Raw genomic sequence first — 10,406 nt, 5'->3', positions numbered from 1 at the left:
TCATATGGTGTCCTATGACCCCTTAGGACACCATATGACCCCTTAGGTGTTGTTATGGGTTGTATGGTGTCATAAGGGGTTATATGGTGTCCTATGACCCCTTAGGACACCATATGACCCCTTGGGTGTCCATACAACCCATAACAACACCATATTGTGTCCTAAGGGGTCATATGGTGTCCTAAGGGGTCATAGGACACCATATGACCTCTTAGGATACCATACAACCCTTAACGACACCATATTGTGTCCTAAGGGGTCATAAGACACCATATGACCCCTTAGGACACCATACGACCCATAACAACACCGTAATGTGTCACCATATGACCCCTTAGAACACCCTACGACCCATAACGACACCATATTGTGTCCTAAGGGGTCATATGGTGTCCTAAGGGGTCATAAGACACCATATGACCCCTTAGGACACCATACAACCCATAACGACACCCTATTGTGTCCTAGGGGGTCATATGGTGTCCTAAGGGGTCATAGGATACCATATGACCCCTTACGACACAATATGACCCCTTAGGACACAATATGGTGTCATATGGTGTCCTAAGGGGTCATATGGTGTCCTGTGACCCATTAGGACACCTTATGACCCCTTAGGACATAATATGGTGTCGTTATGGGTCGTATGGACACCTAAGGTGTCATATGGTGTCCTATGGGGCCATAGGACACCATATGACCCCTTAGGTGTTGTTATGGGTTGTATGGTGTCATAAGGGGTCATATGGTGTCTTATGACCCCTGAGGACACCATATGACCCCCTAGGACACAATACAGTGTCGTTATGGGTCATATGGTGTCCTAAGGGGTCATATGGCGTCTTATGACCCCTTAGGACACAATATGGTGTCGTTATGGGTCATATAGTGTCTTAAGGGGTCTTATGGTGTCCTATGACCCCTTAGGACACCATATGACCCCTTAGGACACAATATTGTGTCTTTATGGGTTGTATGGACACCTAAGGGGTCATATGGTGTCCTATGGGGCCATAGGACACGATATGACCCCTTAGGTGTCGTTATGGGTTGTATGGTGTTGTAAGGGGTCATATGGTGTGTTATGACCCCTTAAGACACCATATGACCCCTTAGGACACAATATGGTGTCGTTATGGGTTGTATAGTTTCGTAAGGGGTCATATGGTGTCCTATGACCCTTTGGACACCATATGACCCCTTAGGAAAAAATATGGTGTGGTTATGGGTCGTATGGTGTCCTAAGGGGTCATATGGTGTCCTAAGGGGTCATAGGACACCATATAACCCCTTAGGACACAATATGACCCCTAACAACACCTAAGGGGTCATATGGTGTCCTATGACCCATTAAGACACCATATGGTGCCATTATTGGTTGTATGGTGTCCTAAGGGGTCATATGGTGTCCTATGACCACTTAGGACAAAATATGGTGTCGTTATGGGTCCTATGGTAACCTAAGAGGTCATATGGTGTCCTATGACCCCTTAGGACACCATATGACCCCTAAGGTGTCATTAGGGGTCATTTTGTGTCTTAAGGGGTCATATGGTGTCCTATGACCCCTTAGGACCTAGAGAGAGAAGGGAGTGAGGAAAAAACCAAGGGAAAGAGGTGAGAGAGGGAATTAGATGGGTGTAAGGATGAAGAGGGAGATAGCTCGAGGGATAGGAGAATAAGGGAATTGTGAGAGCTAGAGAGGGGAGGGACAAAGAAGAGTTTGTATCTATTCCACATTTGGCACACACCAAATAGGGAATGTGCCAAATGTGTACATAGAAACCCCCATCTCACCTCTCCCTTCTTTATCTCCCTTCCCTCGTAGTTCCATCTCTCTCTATGAACTAGATCTCATATTCTCTCTCTCCCCTTACCTCTTCTCGAGCTCTTCATTCTTATAGATACATACTCTTCTTTGTCCCTCCCCTTTCTAGCTCTCACAATTCCCTTAATCTGCTATCCCTTGAGCTATCTCCCCCTTCATCCTTATTTGGCATGTGCCGAATGTGGAATATGGACCACATTTGGCGTGCGCCAAATGGAATATCCATTCATCACATTTGGCGCATGCCAAATAGGGTGCTCGCCATATTTGGCGAGCGCCAAATGGCCCGCTTTAGGAAACACCAAACCTATGGTTTGGATTTTCCTTGGGAATCCAACCCAAAGGTTTGGATGACCATTTCAGGCTAGAGACGTGTTTTTGTCAGAAAATTGAAAATTTTGACATATTTTTGGTCGTGCTCTCCTTCAGGTTTGCACGTGTTTCAATGAAGTTAAAAAAAATACCGTGGTAAACTTGAACTCCCTCTTAGCTATCCAAAAATGTAATTTATTTCAAATTTTGATTTCGTTAAGTCTTTCATCTATAATTTCTTTTGTTAGTGTGTCCGTTTTTTGTCAAAAACCAACATGCACTATTTTGGGTATAGATTTTTACATGTTCATCAGATTTTGAAAAAAATTACATTTTTAGAAACTAGACTCCATTCTACACAATTTAAAAAAAAAAGTTTTGATTTTTGATTTGTTTTCAATGATTTTAGGGGGGGGCACGCTCTAATTTCTATTTTTTAGGATGTGTCCACTTCAAAAATTAGTAAAAAATCATATACTCATTAAAAAATTAGCTGAAAATTCTGGCATAAAGTACAAGGTGTTAGCTAATTTCTCACTGAAGTGGTTTTAAAAATTCAAAAAAAAAGTTAACATTTTAGGGGGGCCACAACAGACGCTATGTTATGTTTTTTGCATAAAAACATGACCACTTTTTGTGGCCCCCCTTTTTGAAGCCCTTAATCTCCACCATTTAAAAAAAAAAATAGTTGTTTACAAAGTAGACTCGAAGCACTCTGACTCTTGTTCTTGTTGCATCTTCAAATTTGGAGTCTAACTATCTTCAATTTGTCGTTGAAGTTCAAACTTTGCTGATTTTAGAAAAAAAAAGTGGCATCTTAAGACCCCCTTTTGGTACCACAACTTGGTGCACATACCCTTTAGGCCAACTTGACCCGCTAACCCCAATGCATTCTATATCTTTGGCTTCCCCTACTATTTTTGACCAAGTCTCTCATGCTATAGTTAGTACCTCTACCATTGTTACCTCTTCCCCTTGGCTAAAGAAAGTTGTTGAAAAGAAGAAGAAATATACCTTGATTGCATAATTGCATGTAGATACTATTGCCCAATTATTAGGGGATACACCCACACCCAAAAGGACTAGGATGATGTCCCATATGATTATTGATTCTAACACATGACATCAAGTCATGGAAATTGCCAACCTCATGGTAGATAAAGAAGAGCATGAAATCACAGAAGTTGATTATCGACTGAGCAGGGTTGACATCGATCCTTCTAACATAGGAGATGGCATTTATCATTTTAAATTTTCTGAGTAATCCATTGCAGAGGGTAAAGTAGGAAGAATAGAAAAATCATGAGCTTACATAGTTTTAAATGCTTTCGTCACTTTTATTTGATCTCTTCTAGATCGACTATCAAACAACCCAATGAAGGTACTTCAAATGCACCTATGTTAGGAGGTATCAATGCTAATCAATTGGAATAGGTTAAGAGATATCAAGAATTAACAATAGCTATAGAAGAGTGGATAAATAAAGGCAGAACCCAATGAACCTCATATTTATTGATGAAGGTCTAAGAGCTTATGCCACCCTTGCAGACAAAATAGGCACTCTCCATGACAACTTGAAGCACCTTAGAAAAGAAATGCGATTAGGAGAAATTTTCCAAATGCACCTTGCTTGGTTGATAAAGGAGGGAATTATTAAGGATCCCATAGAAAATAAGGCAGTTGATTGGAGAGATGGTTGAGTGGATATTGTTTGTATTGAGGAAGCTCCATACAAAGATGGTAGTGTCCATTACTCGTCATTTATCTACTATTAGAACCCTTCATATAGACTTCAACACTTTGGGCCTTAATATTCTCAAAGGTGGGGGGGGAGTTGTTAATAATAGGTGTAGTTCATGGAGACCTAAAGAAGAAGATAGAAGATGATTTTTCATTGGAAAAGGCAGGAATGTAGTCTCTGGAAAAGATAAAAGACTCCTTGACCCTCATCCTTGGGATGTGAGGAAATGTCAGAAGTGTAGGTGGTGTTAAGGTAGGTAAGGTTGGATAGGTAAGATGAGTATTGGTGGTTGTTCTTCCTTCCCTGCTTGTTTCCATCCCTCATTCTTCATTTCCTTCGTTCCTTGCTTCCCTCCCCTTCAAGCCCCAAATTAGTGTCGGGAAAGAATGGTGAGATTTTGCAATGACTAGAATTTAGTCTGCAACTCACATGTCTTTAAAAAATGACTCAAAAATTGAACCTGCAAGTCACATGTCTTTGACTTTTCATAGAAAATAGTAGAGGCTGACCAGGAAATCCATAAGCAGAAGCTTCGAGTTGACATGACCGACTATCCTAATAAGAGCGAGATGTGCCCAATGCTCTAGGCCTATGTTGATTAACAAAGGGAACATAGATACTAACATAGTTGGTCAACCAGGTGTAGGTCCTAGATGATGATGAACCGACATCAGATGATGATGTGGAGCCAATTGGCAAATTAGAGGGTGGTGATGTGTCCCGACATAATTATTTCTCTTTCTATGTTTTATTTACTCTTGCTAAAAAATTATTGGCTCTGGAGGGCCATTTAATTATTGCTATTTTAAAACCTTGTGCTTTAATCAGCTATCTTCAAAAAGCCGTTATATTTTAAAAATTGAAACATATGGGTTAGATATTTATGTTTTGGAAAGCTAAACTAAAGGGTTCTTTTCTTTTGAGAATGCAAACTTTGTGTTGTTTTTTGAGAAGGAAAGACATTTTTTTACATGTTTGATTAGTTATCTTTGATATTTTGAAATAGAAATCTCTATGACAACATTCTGAAATTTATAGACTTTGTGCTATGGTGGATGAATATACATTCTTCATACGTTAAATGTATCTTTGTTTTAGTTTTTTGTGGTGAAAGATTAGAGTGACTGATTTATGCCTACTTTTTCTATTGTCATAAAGTATTTATCTTTGTATAAATGTTGAATGGCATTGATGTTTCGATTTTCAAGTTTCCAGACTAGCTCTTCTAATCCCCATCATACTTTGATATGAGAGTGAGAATTGATTAGGAGATTCTTTGGAATTATTTAGCTTTATGCCTTTTAAATATTTCTGGTTAAAATCTCTACCTTTCATTACTTTCTGGTTAAAAGCATCCATAGTTTATCATTCATTACAAACACTTAGAAGGTAGCTACACCTTATAAAATAAGCAGAGAGTAGGTGTAGAAGGACATCACACCAATCTCAACTATTTGAATAGTTTGTTACCTGTTTGGGTGACATAATACAGAGAAAGGTGACAAAATATGTACACAAACACCTAACAACTTTCCCCACAATGTGTGCACTCATGGTAGCTCAAACCATCTACACGTGCAATGATATCTACCCCATAACATACATCATAGCAAGTGATGTATTGGTGACCGCTAGGCATGATAGAAGTAGATGGTCCAGTTGTAGCATCATCCTCTGCTACAACACCATTGTTTGTTGTAGCACCATCATTTGTTGTTGCACCATCATCTGCTATTGCACCATTGTCTAGGCTAAGAGGATGTGATAATTATGTCCCATAATGGATGATGGCATCAATCAGTGTAGGCACAACCTGAAGAAAATCCATCTCTATAGACTCCTTTAAGGCTATAGGATCCATCACATGTACAAAGGGTTTCATAGCTAGTGGAACTCAATTCTGGGGGTTCTCTACCCATCGAGCCCCTAGTCTATCTTGGGCAGAGTCTTTTCATCTACCCTATAACTCCCTCATATCAAAATAATTAGGGATCTCATTAAGGATGAACTCACATTATAGTTTTCTCAAAAAATAAAAAGGCACCTCAAGGTTATTGCAAGGAGGTTGGTCAAAGACAATCCACCACATATCCTAAAATAGTATTTTCATGGCCATGTGATTGCACCAATGTATAGTAAACCTCTTTGAATTAAGGGGCGTAGTCTCCTAGGTTTAGGATTAGTGAAAAGTGTACATATTTGTTCTTTGCTTATTTCTTTATTTTTCATTGCATCATATGAGAGACCTGTGCATAATAGTTGTGACATGAATTTCTATATGCATCCCATTCAATCACTTATTTTGAAATTTGTCAACACTATCCACCATTGTTTCTAGGGCTTTGGCAAGGTCTGCATGGTGTTAGTGTTCTGATGCCTTAAGTCTAGATAGTAGGTTGCAAATGGTTACTCTATTTTGTGCCAGATGACCTAGTAAATCCTCTTATATGGTTTGGGAAGGGTTTATCAAAGGATTATGGGGCATATTTTGCTAAGGGGGATTGTTTTGTTGAGGGGGATTATTTTGTTGATCATCTAATATTAAATTTAAAAAATAAAATCAAATTAATCAAAAACTAGAAAACTAAAGCAAAATTTTAAATAAAAAACAATAAAAATGCACAAATGAACCATAAACTCACCTTTGTGACGACGTGGAATCTTTATTTTCCTAATAGAGCTAAAATCATGATCGGGCTTTGCATAGTATAGGTTAGGTTATTTGCGTTTTCAGTGGAGGCTATGGGTTGAATGGTCCTAGTCTGCTTTTAAAAAAAAATATAATTAGATAATCCGATCAGGTTTTTTAAACAAAAATAACCCAATCCGGTTTTTAAAAATAAAAGACCCTGATTGAGTTTAAAAAAAAAAAAAAACTTGATTGGGTTATGATTTGGATTTTACTGACCATAACCCGATGATGTTATGTTCATTTTTAGTTTTTTTGAAGCATGTGGCCACTTTTTTGTTTGCCATCTTGGTGCACTTACCCAATTTGCACTTCATCCAACCAACCCGTAACCATATCTTTAAGATTCTCATCCCTTAGCCACATATTTTCAAAGTTGAATGGCCACTAAGCTGAGGGTCTATCAGGTAATATTGTAACTGTACTAGAAAATAATTTGACCTTGTGAGAGGGAGAATGCTTTTCTCATGAGCTATTTTTAAGTTCCCCTAGTCCACAACAATAAAAAACTTATCTAATATTTCTATAATGTTGGTGAATACTCTTCTTCTATTAGTCCATGTGAAGATTCCATTCTTTCGTTGAATGTCACTTAAATGGCTACCTTGAACAAATTGCTGCAATTCCAACTGAGTCTAAGTTAGTTGCATGAGACCACTTCATTTTTCTGAATTATCTAGTGTGGCATTAAAATCCCTAGCCATAAATGCCATCTCCACTTGAAGGTTCTACAATCTATGAGAGATTTGTTGCCAAAATCTTTCTTTTATGTTGTCAAAGTTGGGCCATACACATTGAAAATAAAGACCACCATGTTCACTTGGAGAAATTTCAACTTGACCAATTTCCACTGTTGTCTTTCCTCTAACACCTCCCTTGAGAGGTTAAAAGGGTTCCACAAGACCCCTAAACCACATGAAGCATTTGTAGCCCCTATAATTTTTTTTGTCCATTGCCTCCAACTCTTCATTCTTTTGCTACTCTCTTCTAAACTCCATTTGGTACCTTGCAATAATGCCAAGTCTACCTTGGCTTGATCAATTTGTCACTAGATCATGTGACACTTGTTAGGGGCATTAATGCCCCTAACATTTCATGTTGTGGCCTTCATTTCTACTTGGGAAGGATAATGTCCTTCCTGTTTCTCAATTTCCTATGTGCCTTTGCATTATTAGCAATCTCCAATTTCTTCTTGTTTTTATTCCTTCCTCTCTTTCCATTTTGTTTAATATTTGTCTTCTTGATCTTAGATTAGGTCTATTTAATTGTCTTTTCTTCCAAAATTTCCCCTTCCTCCTATTTTTATTCACTTTCTTCTTCTAATTCAAAGTTCTATCATCACTCTTCCTCCAATGTTCCAGCTAAAGAATTCTCCAAAAATTTGGAATTTTCCTCTAGGACCTCCTCCAACACATTTATTCTTCTTTCACTTGAGATTTGTTTTTCCATTAAACCATTCTCTTCTTCTGTAGTTATTGATACTTTACAATTCTCTTAAGGGGGCCCCATTTGGTTTTCCACTTTTGCATCCCCTTCAACCTTCTCACTAGCCTCATTCAAAGGTTTAGAGGAGCCCAACAAAGCATCATCTACTCCATACACCTTGGATTGATGATGAGCTTGTGCTTCCACTAGGTTCCCGTATTATTGGATGTCAAGGACTTGGTTGCTTGGTTCTAGTTGGGATATGCACTTGCATAATAGGTCTCATCAATATTTACCTCCTTCTAAGTCTCTCCCTGCAATACATCTTGCCCTTTAGGACCCTCCAATTTGCAATCACAATCTCTTCCTTCTCAATTCTCATGATCCAGATCTATTGCCTTCTAATTATTAGATTTTGATTCTACTCAACCTTTTTGGCACTCCTCTCTATTGTGTCCTTTGGATTGACATTTAGGATAAAGTACTAGTATATCGTCTTTATCTAACTTTTATGGCCAAACACCATGATTTGTTTGTAACTCCACCTCATTAGGCAATGGTTGAAGTGGTTGGATCTTTACACATATTCTAGCATAATTCCTGAAATCTCTATCAAAAATATGCTCATCTACTTTGACAAAGGTTCCCTTGTTGTTCCCAATCTCCTTCAAAGTATTATCTTCCTAGTATTCAGACAATAGGTTGTATAGCCTGATCTAGATTAGAATTTCTACAATCTCATGCTTCCAGGGATCAAATTTTGGTTCCTAGTCCTTTAGGCATACCCCTATGTCATCCATCATGTTAGGGCCATCCTTTAGGATGCTCATCTTGATCCAATTCAATGGGAACTCCATCAATAAAAATCCATTTAGAATGGATTTGATTTGGGCATTAGATCCCCAATTATTCTTACACTAATTACAAATTTTATCCATTGCTAGCCAACCCCCTCCCTATTTGATGAGAAAACCCACCTCTTTCAAATTTGCAATAACTAACCCTATTAAATTATTGGATAAAATAGAAATGCACTTACCACTAGGTTTAGGCATAACTCCTCTTTTTACAAGGTCAAAAAAAGATTTTTTCCCTAGATCATCCCTTGGATTGGTTTTGTACTTATTAGTACCTTCTACATCTTTATCTTGACCTTTCCCTTGTCTCACCTCACTAGTCTATGCCTCCTTCTAGGGACCCCTTTGGTTATTTTCTCTTCATCTATTATTAGAGGGATTTAGCCCTCTCTTATCATAGCCTTTTTGCCTACTCTGATTTTTACCATGTTCTTGTATTTCTTACTGTCGGTCAAAGGTTTGTCGAATTCCTCTGTCCTCTATTCCAAAAATCTAAATATCTATCAGTTTGACTATTATTGTAAACTTGGAGAACATAAAACTATCTAATTTATTGAAGGACACATAGTAAAATGATAAAACTATACTATTTGCACCTAGATGATGTCAATTTTGAATCTCTAATTAAAATTAATAATAATTTATCTAATTTAGATATCAAAAAACATTATGCCAAACTTTTGAAAAAATAGTTAGATTTAAGCATTTTGAAATGAAGAATATTATTAGCTGATAGGCTACATATAGTGTGATATTTCAGTCAAAACTTGTTTCACGTTGCAAAACCAATCTTATCTCACACTAGAAAACAAGATTAGATGCTTAGCGAATCTCCCATTTAACAACTTTCAAGAGTCAATAGAATATTTTCAATTATGGTGGATCAAATTGTTATCTTTCTAATAAATGCAATATCAAATACTGATGGCTAGCATTTATTGCTTAGGCTCATGAAGCTAGTAGCTTTGAAACCCCAAGTTTTGTAGATCTTATTTTTATTGATTGTTAACACATTAGAGTAGCGGCTATTGGTTTTGGTTTTTGTCTATGCACTATTCAATACCGTTTTATCCTTGACATAAGAAAAATGGGAGAAGATTTCCCCAAGGAATGGCCATGCGTTAGCATTGCAAATGGTATCAATATTTTTAGAATAGATTGAAGCAGTAGTTGTAGGGAGATTGGTTTTGGTTCATCTTATTTAAAAAAAATTCTATTGTAGATTTTCTTAAAATTTTCATGCCAACTTTTCCCATTTTGTCATTGACATCATTGATACCGAGAACAATTTGAGTTGAGTCTTAAAATAAGCCACTTTCCATGGTCTCAATGAGTTTAAAAAAAAAAAAAATCTATATACGACATGATCATTTTCTGTTGTGTTTTATTTCATTTTAAAATAATTTTGTTTATATATTAAACAACATGGATCTATGTCTCCTGTTAGAAAAAATAATTCTAGGTAGTTAAATATTATTCCTCACACCTAAAAATAAACTTTAACTTGCAACCAATATTTTTTTTAAAAGGGTGAAAAAATCCTATCTCTATCCT

Source organism: Cryptomeria japonica, chromosome 1, assembly GCF_030272615.1.
Source record: "Cryptomeria japonica chromosome 1, Sugi_1.0, whole genome shotgun sequence".
NCBI classification, from domain to species: Eukaryota; Viridiplantae; Streptophyta; class Pinopsida; order Cupressales; family Cupressaceae; genus Cryptomeria; species Cryptomeria japonica.
The sequence above is the reverse complement of the archived record's forward strand: the minus strand, read 5'-3'. Positions refer to the sequence as shown.